This window comes from Hipposideros armiger, unplaced genomic scaffold (genome assembly GCF_001890085.2).
Source record: "Hipposideros armiger isolate ML-2016 unplaced genomic scaffold, ASM189008v1 scaffold_71, whole genome shotgun sequence".
Lineage (NCBI taxonomy): Eukaryota > Metazoa > Chordata > Mammalia > Chiroptera > Hipposideridae > Hipposideros > Hipposideros armiger.
In genome coordinates, this window is record NW_017731421.1 from 1,780,757 (window position 1) to 1,797,513 (window position 16,757).

At 49.5% G+C, this 16,757-nt stretch overlaps 1 protein-coding gene across 2 annotated transcripts in view; it reads left to right on the forward strand.

The window, feature by feature from the left end:
* The first annotated feature begins 430 nt into the window (after positions 1 to 430).
* The window catches only part of SYN3 (synapsin III), a 436,540-nt gene continuing 420,213 nt past the window's right edge, over positions 431 to 16,757 (forward strand). Inside the window, exon 1 of one of the 2 annotated variants that reach the window (XM_019642594.1) lies at positions 431 to 508. The gene's annotated coding sequence lies outside the window, so the exon portion shown is untranslated. Of the gene's footprint in view, positions 509 to 5,999; positions 6,128 to 16,757 lie in introns of those variants that run through there. The other variant, XM_019642595.1, reaches the window with a different exon arrangement.

Genomic DNA, 16,757 nt, shown 5'->3' on the forward strand with positions numbered 1-16,757 from the left:
TCCCTGTTGCATCCCTGGTGCTAAGTGCTCAGCACACTACCTAAGACATTTATGACAGTGGCTGATAGGTTTCTCAGAGGCGCTTCCTGAAGTCCAGGGAGGTCAGGTGACGTTCTCAAAGCTGGCGTCTAAGGACACTGCACGCACTCTTCGCACTCCCCAAGGGGAATCTGGACGCTCTTGGGATCGAGAATTATTATCTCATTCAGCTGCCTCAACCTTGTTAAGAGTTGAGTCTAGAAGCAACTTTCCCTGCGTGGAGCGGAGAGGCGGGAAGGGGGCGGCAGGGGCGACAGCATTGGGGCCGTCCAGGGGCGGGGCCGTCCGGGGGCGGGGCCTGTCTGCCCGAGCCAATGGGGCGCCGCGGCGCGGGGAAGCCAAGCCCCCGAGGGGAGACGCTGGCGCGCGGTGCGGTGAGGAGGCTGAGCTCCGGGACCTCTGGCGGAGCCGCAGGCGGGCGCCGCTGCCAAGGTACCCACCGGGTTCCGGGTTCCTGGCGGCTCGCAAGGTAAGCAGAGCGCCACAGCCAAGTAGACTTTGTGGGATTTCTGGCAACAGGGCGACCTCTCCGCCCCACAGCCGGGACTGCTGGTGGCGTCCCCGCGCCTGGCTGCGTACCCGGGAGCTCCGGCTCTGTGCCTGCGGGGATGCGGGCGCGCGGAGGGGCCCGAGAGGGAGGCGAGCCGCCGCCGCGCCACCTCCTCCCCAGGCTGCTGCTGCCCGGCCCCGGGGCCCGAGTCTGGGACGGACAGATCCATGTGCGGGGAATGCCCGAGGAGCCGGGAGCCAGCGGGGCTCGGGATAGGCGATCCTCAGATTATCTCCATCCAGAGCCAGGGCCCCGGGGAAGAGCTTGCGGGGAGCCTGGGACCGCAGCGGCCGGACCTCTGCCTCTGCCTGGGTCTTCAGACACCTCATGCATGGCCTGTTGCCTTGGGGCTAGGGGTCAGACTTGTCATGCCATTTTCTATTCCCAGACATCCTGGGGCTCAGGGAAAAAACCTCAGAGCGGTTGTTAACCTGGCCAAACTAGGAGCAGAGACTAGCCGTTGACACAGCACCCCGTGTATTTATTCAGCATGCATCGGGCTCCTGTTGTGTGCCAGACACTGTGTTAAGCCCTAGCCTCAGAAAGAAGGGCCTTGGAGGAGCTCCTGGGGATAAGAAAGACAATCCGAGGAACAATTATAGTGCAGTGTAATAATACAGGGGGCGTGAGGTGGAGAGGAGGAACATGAGCGAGCCAGGAAGGCTTCTGAGAGGAGGTGAGTATTGAGTGGGCACCAGACGAGCAGGAGGGTGTGCCAGGCTGAAAGCCGCAGTGTGTGTTGGGGGTGGTGGGAGGCTTGACGGGATAACAAGAATTCCAGATAGATTTTCTGGTGCAAAGGTAAAGAAACTGAAAAGGGCCAGTATCCTGACTTAGAATGTCAGGTAACCCTACATCAGATAACCAAGCAAGTCCAGGGCGCATTGTAGGAAATGATCTGTCAACGTGGCAGGGGGCTAAAACGTGCACAGGTCTTAAAATGTAGCCTTAGACTACTTAGAATTGTGTCCCGGGATGAAGGAGGGCAGTGGAAGAACTTGGATCAGTGATCAAGTTACCCTGGCAGCCCTGTGGGAAATGGAGACTGGAGCAAGTAGAGGCTGGTGAGTGGTAGCTACTAATTCTGATGTGGCCGCACATGCACTGGACCCCTCAGGCAGCCTCATCTGCCCCTGAGCCCCACTCCCCGTTTTCTGGGCACAGATTCATTCTGGTGGGGAGACGTTGCCCGTGTGATACTTGTTTCTGCAACCTGAGGGTCATTTTTATATGGCTTCTGGAGGCTTTGACCTAGACCTTCTCATCAGAGATGGCCCCTGGAGGGCTGTGACCTGCTGGCCTTCCCCTCTCCCTGGGCTCCCCTTTCTGTCTCACAGACACGCAGCCTCAGCTGTTGGGCTGTAGGGAAGAGCAGAGGCTTGCTGGGGAGCCAGACCAGGAAGTCACCTTAGTTATGTGCCCTGGGGACATTGTCAACCTTTCTGAACCTCAGTTTTCTGATTTTAAAGGAAATCACCATACTCACCTGAGATAGGTCGGGTTCCCTGGAAAAAGGCTGAGACTCTGAGAGTCTTGTGGAGGAGGATTCTTGGGGAGGGGTCTTATTCTCCAAGTGGGGAGCGGGGAGGAAGCAGGACTGGGCAGAGGGAGAAGTTGATCTGTGATCAATGCAAGAAAGGTCTCAGTTGATCCCCTGAGGCATGGGGCCAGGCCTTTGATGCCCCACATGGACCAGCCAGTGGGTGCAGGCTGTCCCCATGGAAGGGCCATGACTTTGGGTGTCCCTTCAGCAGGACAGTTTCTGAGGAGGGACTTAGCTGTCAGGCCTGGGCAGCAAACACTCCCTGCAGCTGGGCATGGGGGAGCAAAGGGTGCTTTGGTCTTGTAGGGGGGTTGAGAGAGGCACCACAACGACCACCCTCACAGGAAGGGAAGTCAGTGTGCCCTGCACTGTGCCTGGTGCACAGCGGGCATTCAACGGTGTTCGTTTTTCTTGCCTTTAAACTTCCTGACTGCATGTGAAAGTGGATTTTGGAGTCAATCAGCATTTTGTGAGGAAAGAACCTTTCATATTAATAGCCACAGCGACTGCTGTTCCCTTTATTGAGTGCCTGTTATGTCTGTACATTCTCTCCTAGTTATCCAGTAACACTCCAAGTTAGGTACTTTTATTCTCATTTTACAGTCAACCCAGTTTTCCAAAACCCAACAGAGCAGGTGCCCTTTCGCCATAAAATAATAGCAATCACAACAACAATCAAAACGATGTGATTTGGGCCGGCCGAATGGCTCAGTTGGTTAAGAGCTCGCTCAAGAGTTTGAGCTCTGAGCAACAGTGGTTCAAGGCCAGCCCGAGCTGAGTAGCCGCTAAGCTGCCAATAGGTAGCAGGATGGCTCAGCTAAAAAAAAAAAAAAAAAAAAAAAAAAAAAAAAAAAAAAAAAACGATGTGATTTGTTATGTTCCCTGAAGTGGTTTCATTGGTGGATTGATTAATTCATTATTTTTTAATCCCATCATTAATTCAATCAAGGGGTGTTGAATACCTCCCAAATGCATGGTGCTTTCCTAGGTGCTGGAAATACAGTGTAGTCTATTAGGGGAGAAAGAGACAGACATTAAATGCTTTGCTTCTTCAAAAGCAAACACTGAAGGATAGAACATCACATCGCATTGCCAGGATGGGATCAAGAGTAACAGGCCCTTTTCCCACCTGACTCCTTCTCATCCTTCAGTTTCAAAATAACCTCCTCAAAAAAGCCTTTTGGGCCCACCTGTGTAGGTCCTCTCCCTTTTACTCTCCCTTCATAGCACTTGTCCATCCATTCTATTTATTTTCCTGTTTTCTGTCCTTCCCACTAGACTGTAGGATCCAGGAGAGCATACATTGCTTTATCCCAAGATCCCAGCACAATGTTTAGCGCATATTTCTTGAATGAGTGAAATGAACGAAGGGCGAACCTGCTTCACAGAGTGGCCAGGCAAGGTCAGGCTGAGGAGTGATATTTACACTGACACCTGAGGGATGAGAAAGATGCGGCAATGCCAAGACCGAGAAGCAGGGAAAACAGCTGGTTCGAAGACCAGGAGGTGGAGGAACGGAGCTCAGCGTGACTGGGCAGCAGCCTGAGATGAGTTTGGAGAAGTAGATGATACTTCGGGAGGCCATGCTGAGATTGGATTTTACTCAAAGTGCAGTGGAAAGTCACTGAAGGATTTTAAGCCTAATAATGACTTGGCATTATAGTGTATATTTGTTCGTTTGTTGTCTGTTGTGCTTCTAGGAGGCAAGCTCCGTGAAGAAAAGTGCTCAGTAAATATTGCTGAAGTGAGCGAGAGAAGAAGGGGATCTTGTCGCAGATTAGGAGTTAGGTGAGAGAGATATTGGCGTCCTGACTACAGGGTAGCAATGGCATTGGAGAAAAGTAGAAGGATTGGAGCTATATTTGGGGTGTGCAATGGACAGGACTTGATGCATTAGATGAGGGGAATACAGTAAAGCATCAAAGATGACCCCTAGGTTTATGGTTTAAGATTGGGTGATTGCCAAATGTCCATCAACGGGTAAATGGATAAACAAAATGTGGTCCTTGCTTACAATGGCATATTACTCAGCCATAAAAAGGAACGAAGTGCTGATACATGCTACAAAGTGAATGAACCTTAAAAACATTCTAAATGAAAGTAGCCAGACACAAAAGATCGAATATGATTCCATTTATATTAAATATCCAGAATAGGTCAATCCATAGAGGCAGAAAACAGATGGGTGTTTTGTGTTTGCCGGGGACTTGGGGAGGAAGGATAAATGGGGCATGTCTGTTTAAAGGGTAAGTGGTTTCCTTTTGGGGTTATGAAACTAGAAAGATGTGGTTGCATGACATTATGAATATACTAAATGCCACTGAATTGGTTAATTTTAATTGAATTTCACCTCAACTATGAAGAAAAGATTGGGTGGCTAGGAGCACCAGTCACAGAGTGGAAGAGACTGGGTGAGGCGCAAATTGGGGTTAGGGGAGAAAACTCAAATGCTCTCTTGAAGATGCCCCAGACGTTGACATGGCGCCTGGGGTAGTAGTGGGGAAGGCTGGGCTGGAGGTACAAACGTGAGAGTTGTCAGCACATAGAAGTCAGCCGACAAAACGGATGAGATCTAGGGAGAGAGTGTAGCCAAGCACACCTGAGCCTGGATCAGTCTTTAATTTGAACCTCATAACTACCTGTGAGGAAGGTACAGTCGTCCTCCTTTTCAGAAAAGGAAACCAAGGCCCCCACAATGAACTTGCTCAAGGTGAAATAATTTATTCTTGGGGGTTTCCTGGCTTCCAGTCCTTTGTCTTTCCCTTCTCAGCATGATGCCATTTAGAACTTCACCAAAGACCCCTCCCGCCTCCTCTCCCCTCTCCCCTCCCTGCTCCTTTCCTCTTGCAGTCCTGGTTGAATGTACACCTGTGTCGGGCACGGGCACTGTGCTGGGCAGATGTTGGTGGGGCAGGTAGAAATGGCTCTAACCTTGTGGAGTTTGCTCAGTAAACAAGCAGCAGCAGCCCACTGATACAGGCACCTTACGATTTCAAGTAGAGGCTTCAAAGGGGTAGCCAGGTAGGGTGCAAACAGCCTGACTTTCAAGCCAGGCTCTGTCTCTTGAGCAACTGACTTATATTCTCTGAACCTTTCTTTTTGTACCTGTGAAATGGAGCCAGTAATGTCCACTGCTTAGCATAGGAAGTAATTGTGATGATGCAGTAAAGTACTGGGTACATAATAAATACTCAGAAAAAAACATTATCTCATTTATCTTTTGGAGAGGAAGAGTTTCTGAACAGACCGGTGGTCCCCACACTCTGTACACTATTTAACATACATATACCCATGCTCCATCTGAAGAATTTGATTTAGATGGTTTATGGTGGAACAAAGCAGTCTGTGTGTTTAGAAAGCACCCCAGATGATCCTGATAAAAGCGAGGTCCAGGAACATTGCTTTAGACCAAATGCTTGAGTCATTGCTGTGATGAACAAGAAAGGGTTAAGCACCTAGAAGCTGAATGTTGCCTTCTAGGAATTATTAGCCAATGACAGAGCTGACAGATGATGTAATGTCTCTGGCTGGCACATCATTGGTTAAGTGTATTGTTTCTCTCGCTTCAGCTGTGAGGAGCAAAGCTGGAGTCCAAGGGTTAATCATTCTGTGGCAGCAGATGAGTTATTTTTTTCCCATTCCTCTTCTGCTAGGTGTGAGTGTATAGCACAGTAGCAGATTGTTGTCCTTCTCCTCCCAATAAACAGTTGCACCTTCCCCCTTACCTCCTCCTCCCAAGCAGAGCACATGTCTCGGTAGTACTACGGAGGAGGGCCAGGCTGAGGAGGAGGGGAGGGAGGCGGGAGGAAGGGGGTGGGGATCAGTTAAGGAAAGGAGAGCCCTTGCAAAGTTCCGTGCTGCAGTCTCTCCTTGCCACTGGGGACACGCACAGCCCCAGCTGCTCTGGCCTTACAGATGTCCTACTGGATGAACTGCTACACTGTCACCTGCTTCTGAGTGCTGCTCAACCTGGCGGGGACCCTCAGAGCCGGGAGGTGAGCCCAGGGTTTTGGAAGAGGGAGTGGGCCTGGCAGAGAGGAGCCTGAGGGCAGTGGGAGGGCACAGCTTCGGACTGAAGGTCAGGCACATTCCACTGCTGCCCCAGGCTGCATGCGGTGTGAACTTGGGCACCATGGTCTGCCTCTCTTGGGTCTGTTTGCTCCGATACAGGGTGAGGCTTAGGTGAGGGCCCTCTGAGCTCTGGGAGACACTGGCTGGGAGTGTGCTGACCAGGAGCTCCACACAGCATGCTTTTGGTGTAGCTGTCTGTCAAATGCCCCTTGAAGATCCATGCTTTGTCCTGGGAACCTGGGACCAGAGGCAGCGTCAACTGGAGCCAGCTCTAACCCAGGCCCCTCCTTACATTGTCTGGGCTCCCTCGTTAGTAGAGGGGCCCTTGGTAGACCTTGGGCTGAGCTTTCTCTAGAAACACCTGAATGGCCTCAGGGATTTTGATCATGTCCTCTGGGAGGACTGTTGGGTCCCTGACCCTGGAGTTGTGGTTGTGCCTTCATGAACTGGGGCACTCCCAGTTGTCTCCTGCTGGCGCTCTTAGGGGTTGGGAGAGGAATTCTTTTTGTATTATGGACAGTACAGTTGTGACGATTTTCATGTTTGTGTTGATTGGGGCATGGATTAATTGCTCCAGCCTGAGACTTCTCACCCTGCCCAGAGAGGATCCTAATGCAAGCATGTCTGCCTCAAGGTGTAAATTGAAAAGAGCAGAAGTGGGGATGGACAAAGGGAGTAGAGTCCCAGGGAAAGGCGGCTAGCAAGAAACCCTGACCTTTATTTCATAGGTAATTCAAGAAAACCTTGGATTTCATAGACAAGCTGTAATGCCACTTCTCTCTTGCAACCCTCCAAAAAGTGCATAAAGAAAAAGTTCAGTTATTTTTGTTTCAGAATTTGGTTATAAATGGGACATTCCCACTTGCCTTAGGGAGAGAGGAGCCTGTACAGGGCTCTGTGTGTCTCTGATGGCCCTTGGCATCTGCTGCCCTGTGTTCCGGTCCGGCTTTGCAGCTGAGGGACCTGGAGGCCCTCGGGCTGTGCCTGTCTGAGCCTCGGTTCCCTCATTTGTCAATCACACAGGTAGGAGGGAGTTAGACTAGCTGACTTTTAGGGCCCCTCTAGCTCTGTCTGTGCTTTGGGGTGCAGCAAGCCTTGGGAATCTGAGCCTGTTGACTGAGTTGGATGGGTCAAGAATGTTTGAATAAAGGGACATGCAGCATATGTCCCCTGGGTACTGGGGACTTGACACATGTTTAACTCATGTCGCCCTGCCAGTAGCCCTGGGGTTAGGCAGAATTAACCCCACTCTACAGATGTGAAAATCAAGGCTGAAGGCGACTCAGTGACTTATCCAAGATCATCACTTAGTAAACGCTGAGACTGGTATTTACATGTGTGCAGGTGAACATACTGGGTGGCGGTACACGGCGAGGTAACGGAAGGGCTGGAGCTGGAATCCGCATCTACCTTCGCTTCCTCGATGCTCTTCTTTCTACTGGAAATCATACACTGATTCTGGGATCGACTAGTTTAGCCAGATTATTGTGAATTATCCAGTTTACTGTCTGGGACAGAAGATTAGGGGACCCTGGGTCCAAAAGGGACCTTATAATCATTTGGACAGGCCGCTCAATGTGTCACTGAGAAAATGGAGGTCCAGAGAAGTTGGTGACTTGTGCCATGTCACTCAGTGAGTTGCTAGACCGCAGGGGGTGGGGTCCAAGACTCCGTGTCTTAGGTGTTTGAAGTTGTATTATTATTAATGAGTTCTTTAAAACTTTCATTTGAGAACTTTGGGGTCATGTGATTTAGTTATTATCACCTCCAGGCCCCTTTAAAGTGCCAGAGGGTTGGAGTAAGACCCACTGAGCAGCTACTCTACACCTGGCATGGTGGCAGGTGTCCGAGACGTGGAAGCGGGTGTAAGCAAGCCGACTCTGAGACCTTGAGGAGCCTCAGGACATAAGCTGGGTTTCATGAGGGTTGAGCTCACAGGTCAGCAGTCTGTCCCAGTGGGTGGGCAGAGGCCCCGACCCATTCTCTCTGCCTGCGCCTGGCACCTAATCTATGCACGGTAAGAACAGTTGCCACGTGACACGTGGTCTCTGTTCTTTGTCTTCAAATGAGCCACCTGTTTCCAGGACACAGCTCACAAAATGTGGAGCTCCATTAATTGGTGACGCCACCTCATGGAGGAGGTGGGTGTCACTGACTTGGATGTGCAGAAATGTATGCCCAGAAAGAAAAACCATCAAGTAGTTCTTTAAAAGCGTAGGGCAGATACTCGACGCTTTTCTTGATCACTGTCATGTTAAGAAAGAATCGTCCTAATAATACCATTCTCCAATATCTGAATGATTATCATGGGAAAGAGGGATTATAATTATTCTGCAGGGCGGAAGAGCAAACGAAGCCAGCAGCAATAGGTGGCATTTGGAGGGAGCACATGGCAGATAAATGTAGGGCAAGTGTGCTGGCGGTGGGAGCTGTCTAGTGGGCAAGAGTCTACACCCCATGCCCCTGTCATCAGACGTGGGTGGTAACCCTCAGGCATTGCTGCCCTGGAAAAGAGTAGCCCTTGGTAGCCTCTGACTTCCCTTCTAGATCGAAAATGTCTGGATTATCTATCAAGCAGGAGTAAATGAGAGGAGGCCTGGGGTCTTGCAGAGCTGTGTCTTACCCCTCCTTTAGGTGCCAAATTGCAGTACAGGGAGAAAACCATTCATAGCTAAAAATACCCTTGAAAATATTTTAATTGCCAAAACACTGCATTATATATGGTTTGGAAGTATGCGGACCTGAACAGTAATTTCTGTGCTAACTTGTGTGCAAAACATGACCTAGACTAAAAGCAGCAGCAAGAGAAAGTCCATCTGCAGTCATCTGGGTCTTCATACTGTTCCGTCTTGAAGGTAAATTTCTAACGGACATGGGGTGGGGTGCTCTCCCTTGCAGGTGTTATGCTTTTCTGCTTGAATAAACAGCCTCTAATACCTTCATCTATGTTAACAGTTTTTTTCCGATGGTAATGAGAATTAAATGACAGAACATATGTGGAAACTCAGAGCCCAGGAACTGTCACATTGGTCCTGGAAGGTAATCAGGATCTGACTCTAGCAGACTTGTTTATGCAGGCCTTTGAAAAGTTTTAGAGAAGAACCTGGTCACCTGTGTCCAGGTTGGCATTTCCTGTTCGAGGTTGGATCTTCTGGACAGGGCTCACCCTCATGCCCTTGAATATTGCTTCTAAAGCCCAACGTGGAAAAAAGAATGAGCTTGGAAGCTACACAGACCTGAGTTCAAAACACCAGACATTCCCCACCATTGTGTGACCTTGGGCGTGTTACTTAACCTCTGTGTTTGGTTTTGTCACTTCTCAAAACGGATCAATAGAACCCATCTTGAAGGATGGATGGAGGGTTGAATGAGAACCTTTAGAGAGTATCTAGAACATATAGAGTGGGTGTGTTCTTTTATTTGCTTGCCTTGGAAAGGTATTGTGGTCAGGTGGTTGTTGTTTTTCTTTCTTTCTTCACTCTCACCTGAAACTTCCTGCTCACATTAGCACTTCTAGACTGCTTTCTACAAGCTCTCAGGCACCCTCATGTGGCATTACCCTAAGAATGCCTCTGCTTTGTCCCCTCCCAGCTCATCCTCCTGCCAGCTCGCTAACCATGCACCAGAAAGCAGCACTTAGAAGGGAGGTGTTGAACTTAATCCCTTTTTAAAGCACCACTAGCTGAATTAAGTATTCAGGGCTGGGGCTGCTTTACTCAGGGCCAAGTGGGCAGGTGATTTGAGGGCTGCTACGAAGAAGCCAAAGTATGGCTCCAAGTTCCAAGCCTTGGGAAGTTCATCACTGAAGGCTCATCGCTTGGGTCTAATTTATTCATCCATTTCATAAATATTTATGGGAGTTCTTATCCTGTGACGGGCGTCACGCTAGGTGCAGGGGAAACATGCATGCACAGCACAAACAGGATCCCTGTCCTCATGGATCTTACGTTCTGTTGGGGAAATGGAAAATAACCGTAACACAAATACCTTGTGCAACGTCACTTCGTAATGAGTGCCGTGAAGGAAAATGAAACAGCGGAAGGACGTAGGAAGACGCCATGATAGAAAAGCCCATTAAAGAAGGCCTCTCTGAGGAGCTGCTGTTTCAACAGAGGCACGAGTGACGTTTGGGAGGGGGTTTTGGGAATAAGGAAAAGAATTCCAAGCAGAGGGAACCGCAAATGAGCATCAGGGCAGGTAGAGAGGCTCAAGAAGGGAGAGAGCTGGAGAGGTGACGAGAGAGGTGCCCAAAGCCAGATCCTGTGGGGACTCCTGGGCTGTGGGGAGACGTCTGGACTCTATTCTGAGCTGGAAGTTTTGAGCAAGTGGTTACGTGGTTCGACTCATTCTTTTCATGGATTTTATTTTCCAGTGGCCATGTGGTAAAATTGACTTTGTTCTGGTGTTCAGTTTTATGACTTTTAACACATGTATAGATTCATGGAACTACCAACACCCCTATGAGGACACAGAACAATCCCATCACCCAAAAACGTCTCTCATGCTATCCCTTTAATAGCCACGAACTCCCCACCTCTGACATTGGGCAACTACAACTCTGCTTTCCATCACTACCATTTGGCCTGTTGGAAAATGTGAAATCAACAGAATCAGACAGCACGTACCCCTCTGAGCCTGGCTGCTTTCCCTTGGCATACTTTCTTTGCGATTCATCCACGTTGTTGAGGGTGTAAATCATTTCTTCCTTTATATCACTGGCTACTATTCTATTGTATGGACATGCCAGTGTGTCTATCCATTCACCCTTTGAAAGACACGTGGTTGCTTCCATCTTTTGGTGATTATGAAGAGAGCTGCTATAAACATTTGTGTTCAGGTTTCTGTGTGAACATACATTTCTGCTTTTCTAGGGGAAATACCCAGGAGTTGGATTGCTGGGATGTATGGCAAATTTGCATGTAACTTTCTAAGAAACTGCCAAACTCTTTTCCAGTGTGGCGAGACCATTTTGCGTTCCAGTATGCAAGCGCCAGTTGCTCTGCAGCCTTGTCAGCTCTTGGCATTTTCAACATTTTTTATTTTAGCCATGTGAATCGTTCCGTGGATTGCACCATGGCGTTCTTGCATTCACCTATTGGCTAGTGATGTTGAATATCTTTTCACATGTGTATTTTCCATCCTCAAATACATGCGTATTATATCCTCTTTGGTGAAGTGTCTGTTCAGGCCTGTTACCTATTTTTTAATTGCTTTTGTGATTTTCATGGTTGAGTCTTTTTTTATACCTTGTGAATACCAGTGCTTTCGTGAATATGCGACTTGTAAATGTTTAACTTGCTGTTAAGGAATCATCCTGACAGCTGTGTGGGAAGGACGCTCCCACAGGCAGGGGCGGAAGCAGAAGGATCAGTGAGCAGACCGTTGTAATAGCTCACGGGGAAAAATGATGGTAGTTTGGACTCAAGTCATTGATGAGGAAGAGGTGAGAAGTGGTCAAAATCAAGAAGTCTTTCCAGAGTAGCACCATCTGAGCTTGGTGATGGTTGGGATGTGGAATGTGAGGGAGAAGAGGCGCCAAGGACGGCAACGCTGCTGGAGGGGCTGCGAGTATAAATATCATGTAGGCATGTCCTCTGCCCTCAAATAGCACACACTCAAGGGAGAGGAGAATTACTGTAAGTAGTTCACCTGGAGTGCGACCAGGTGTGCTCTCAGAGTATTGGGAGAGCACAGGTGATGGAGAAACTACAAAGTGTAAGGTTTGCAAGATCAGCTCTCGGGATGGCAGCTGTCAATCTTTAATCTGTATAAGAATCAGCTGGGAGGTTGTTAAAACTGCAGCTGGCTAGGCTCCCGCCCCCAAAGAAGGCGGTTTGGGGTTAGCAAGCACCACACGTCATTCCGTTTAGGTGATTGATTGGCTGACCACACTATGAGAAACCCTTGGAGGAGCTGGGAAGACTTCACAGAAGAGGTGATGTTTGAGGTGGGGCGTCAGGACTTAATAGGAACTCGGACATGGAGAAAGCTGGGTGAAGCCGGGCAGAGGGAAAAGCGAAAGCAAAAGACTGGAAGCATGTTGACAGGGGCTGAAGCCTGGAGCAAGTACAGATTGGGTGATAATGATTGTTATGGACCAGGGAGTACATGGCTGTTTAGTGATGGATGGGAGTCACATGTCTTCCTGGGCTCAATGAGTCTTAAAGTGATTGCAACAACTCATCAGCGCCCCAGTTTCTAACGAGGTGCCCGCCATGGTGAAATGTGCCAGGCTGGCCCAGGGCTGGGTGTGCAGAGTGGCTGTTGTGCTTTCAAGTCTCATGTGATGAAGCACTTGTGAAGAAAGCTACCGCTTTGGGTTAAAACTGGCTGTTTTTATTTTTTCCTTGTCTAGTTAATTATAATATGGTATATCTTTTGTGAGGTTCGAAAGAGCAACAGAAAATGTTGTAATACTGTTGTGCCCCTAAAAGTTGTTGTTATATGTGGGACTGTTTGCCCTTATACTGAATGGCCGTAGGTTATGATGTTTTTAGAGTTCTTCTAAATCTTTCTCCTTAACTTCCCCTGATTCAAGCAGCTACAATAGTATACTTTCCTCCAGCAAAATTCTTTCTGATTTACCGCATCTGTTTGACTGAAGTAAGGGAAGAGAAGCAGCTAAATACTATTTCCTAAGGAAGAGTCAATAGGATCTGACTAAGGGGCTTTCTTCCTTTTCGTAAGGTTCAGAGCGAGGTGCTGTGGACTGGTGGGCTTGGGGCCTTCCCCTCCTATTTCAAGGTTCTCGGTGTGCTGGTGTCTTTGGGCTGTTATAATAAATTACCATAGACTGGGTGCTTAAACAACAAATATTTATTTCTCACCACTCTGGAGGCTGGCAATGCCGAGATCAGGGTGCCAGTGTGGTGGCGTCCTGGGGAGACCCCTCTTCGTGGTTTGTAGATGGCCGTCTTATTGTGTCTCACATGGTGGTGAGCAGGGAAAGAAAAAGGAAGCTCTCTCATGTCTCATTTTATAAAGGGCACCAATCCTGTCATGCGGGCACCACCCTCCTGTCCTAATTATCTCTCAAAGTCTCCCATCTCCAAATACCATCATGCTGGAGATTAGGGCTCAAGCCTATGAATTTGTGGGGGCAGATAGGAACATGAACATTCAGTCCGTAGCAGTTGGGTAGCTGAGTTTGCTCGGCGAAAGACCCCCCCGGCAGCACAGGAGGACTACAGTGTGACCTGGGAGAGTTTTGAAGTTTCCTTCAGCAGAAAGTGAGGGCATTCTGGGGAGGCTTCCTGGGCAAAGACTGAGCTGAGTTGTGAAAGGCAAATGGAGTTTTTAATCCGATGGGATGGGGAAGGGCTGAGAGGAGACTCACTAGGATGGCGCCCCAGGAAGCAGGAACAGCACATGCAAAGGTGTGTGCAATAGGTATGGAGATGCATGTTTAGTGAACATAATGGTTCCAGATGAGGCTGAAGGCGGAGCTGGCCCAGGTCAAAGAGAGTCTGTGCTGCATGGAGGAGCTTGGACCTACATCGAGAAGCAGCTGCCCTGTTTCAGCAGAGTAGTGATGTGGTCAGGTTTTTGTTTTTAAAAAATGCCTGACAGTCAATGCTATGAAAATGGATTTGGGAAGACCTCACAGGGTTCCGGGAGACCAGGGAGGAGGGTCTTGTAGTGGTGCATGAAAGAGACAGTGCATACCTGAGTTAGAGGTTGAGAGGGATGACGGGAGTGGCGAAGCAGCCCTGTCATTCATCCCCAAGCACAGAATACATTCCTTTTCTCTGTTATGGGACCATAGGGAGGTACATTGGATACAGTTCCTGTTCTCAAAAAGTTCATAATGTAGGGACAGCTGTGAAACCATCGATAATCAAGAGATGGATTCTCTCAGCTCTTCGATCTACAAATATCTTTTGAACACTTAACTATGTGCCAACCCTTTCTGGGTTGAAGATAGGACAGTAAAAAACTAAACCAAAGTCCCTGTCCTCATGGGGATCATGTTCCAGTTGGGGAAGCACAGAAGCCCTATGAATTTTACAGCAAAAGTAAAATATAAACTATGTTAGATGGCAGTGGGTGTTACAGAGAAAACTAAAGCAGGGAAGGAGAGAAGGGGTGCTGAGAGAGGGGCTGCAACCAACTGTTTAAAAGGTGACATTTGAATAAAGAGCTGAAGAAGGCAAGGGACTGTTGTCATAGGCATACGAGTAGAAAGACTAAAACACCTCGTTGGTGGTGTGCCAGCTTGGGCTTTGGGGTAAGCAGACCTCAGTCTGAACCCTGGCTCCATGCCGTACTGGCTGGGTGACCTTGGACATGTCCCCTCACCTCCCTGAATACAGATGACTTTATCCATAAAAGGGGGTTGGTTTCGCTCATCTTCCAAGATTGCCATGAGGCTGGAAAGAGACCCTTGTTGCTGAGCGCCGAGCCTGGCGCACTGAAAATGCTCCCTGTATGGCACCTACTCATGAGGCTGAGGATGATTCCAGCATCATGGGAAGGGGGCCCTGCGAGGTGAACCCCGAGGCTCTGAAGCAGGATTTCCTGACAGGGGCTTGCTGCTCTGCCGCCTCAGGCTCTGCAGACCAGAGTTGGGGCCTTGGGCAGAAGCTGCCGTCTCAGTGCTGCCTGGGCGCTTCCTCCAGCATCTCAGGGGCCGAGTTCTAACCTGACTGCCAGACAGGGTTCCTAACCTGCCTCTTCTGTGAAATGCGATGACTGGCTGCCCGGGGTCCAGTCACATCACTGGATGCCTCTTCCATCCCTGCTGCCACTTCCATAAGAAGGTGCTGCAGCGCGCTGGGGAAGGGAGCCAGGGGACCCAATGTCATGCCATGCTCTGTGGCCCTGGAAGTCCTCGTATCCTGAGAAGGATTCTCTCCCCAGGCAGGTCCAAGCCCTCTGGGACAGGATGTTTTGTGATTAAAGGTTTTGTGGAAGTGAAAGAGCACTGGTGGGCCTGAGGGCCAGCCGGCTTTTGTTCAGCAGCTTGACCAGTGAGCACAGCAGAAATGGCTGTTTTCTGCAGGGGCTGGAGCCGTGGCAGTCCCCGCTGTGAAAAAGCTCTTCCCTGCAGCGTTGCGACAGCAGAGAGGGCTGTGCTCAGGAAGGAGTCAGCCGTGGCTGGCTGCGGGGAATCGGGGTGGAAATCGGATGATGCTGGGATGTGAAAGCTCAGCTGGTCTTGGGTGCTCCCCTCTGCCTGTGGCAGGTCAACAGCCCTGAAGTATCCTAGCACCTGGCCCACAGGGACATGATGGCTGCTCAGCTAAGGCCAGCCACCTCCCAGGGCTCCAAAACCGGCTTTGAGGGGAGGTGTCCCGAGGCAGGTGGCACTGCTGCTAAGGGGAGTGATGGAGGGCACAGGACTGCCGGTCTCCTTTTCATCTATTTTTTTTTTTTTTTACTTTCTGAGTCTTTTGTTTTCATTCATTTTTCTTTATTCACTTTCATTCTTTTCTTCATGCACTCTTTCTTTTTTCCTTCCTTTTCTTCCACCCTTCCTTCATTCTTTTCATCGACTCATTCATTTGTTAATTCAGTGTCAAGCCTTCTAGCATTCTCTCAGCCCTGGGCTAGCACTGAGAACACCTTTTCTGCAGCTCCCTCCTTCAGTTGCTCCTGTGGAGGGAAGAGGGAAAACCCACAGGCAAAACTTAGGGTTCAGGGCCGAGACTGTAGTCAGACCCGCATGGCTAGAGTTTGGTCACTTCCTGGCTGTGTTACCTTAGGCAAGTCACTGAACCTTTCTGAGCCCCAGATGACGCTTCAGCTCTAAAATTGGGATAATAGAGCCTTCTTTGTAGGATTGCTAGGAGTACAGGGGAGAGTGAGAAGGCGGAAAAGTGCTTAGCCGAGTGCCTGGCAAGCAGAAAGAATTCAGTCTATGTTGTTACTATGAATACAGTCCGACAAGTAGTATCAGAAACCAGTATCAAAGAAAGCAGAGGAAGAAATCACTCGGCTGTGTCTGGCTCTTGCCCTTGAACGTGAGAAGCAAAGATACGCACCTGAGTGCACCTGAGTTCTTCTGGATGAACCCCTCATTTTACAAATGAGAGGAGCAGCCCAGGGGTGGCGAGGTGACAGAATGACTTGCCTGGGGGGATACGTGGGGGTATAGAACCACCTGGGCCGAGTCCTGACCCCACACTGGCCCCTGGGCGAGTTCCTCTACCTTTTCTGTGTCTTAGTTCCCCCTGCAGGGAAAGTGGGCATGATAACAAAGGGTTACTGTTAGGGCTAATTCGTTTACTGTATGAATAGGCTTAAAGCAGCCCCTAGCACATAGGAGGCATTATATTTCTTATTAGCTGCTGTTATTACTACTATCCTCATCATTGCAAAGGTCGTACAGCCCGCCGGTGATGGTGCCCGCACCTGCTCCTGGAGTGAACATATGCATGCCAGCCTTGCTCACACCTGCTTCTTTACCCGAGCAGCGAGGCTCCCAGCTTTCCTCGTCTCCAAGAGGGGACTGTGTCCTCATTGTTGCAGCTGAGCCTGCATTTCCAGAACTTTCTGAGCTAGTGCCCAGACTTGGGCTCCCCAAGGTGAAGGGCACTGCAGTATCTGCCACAG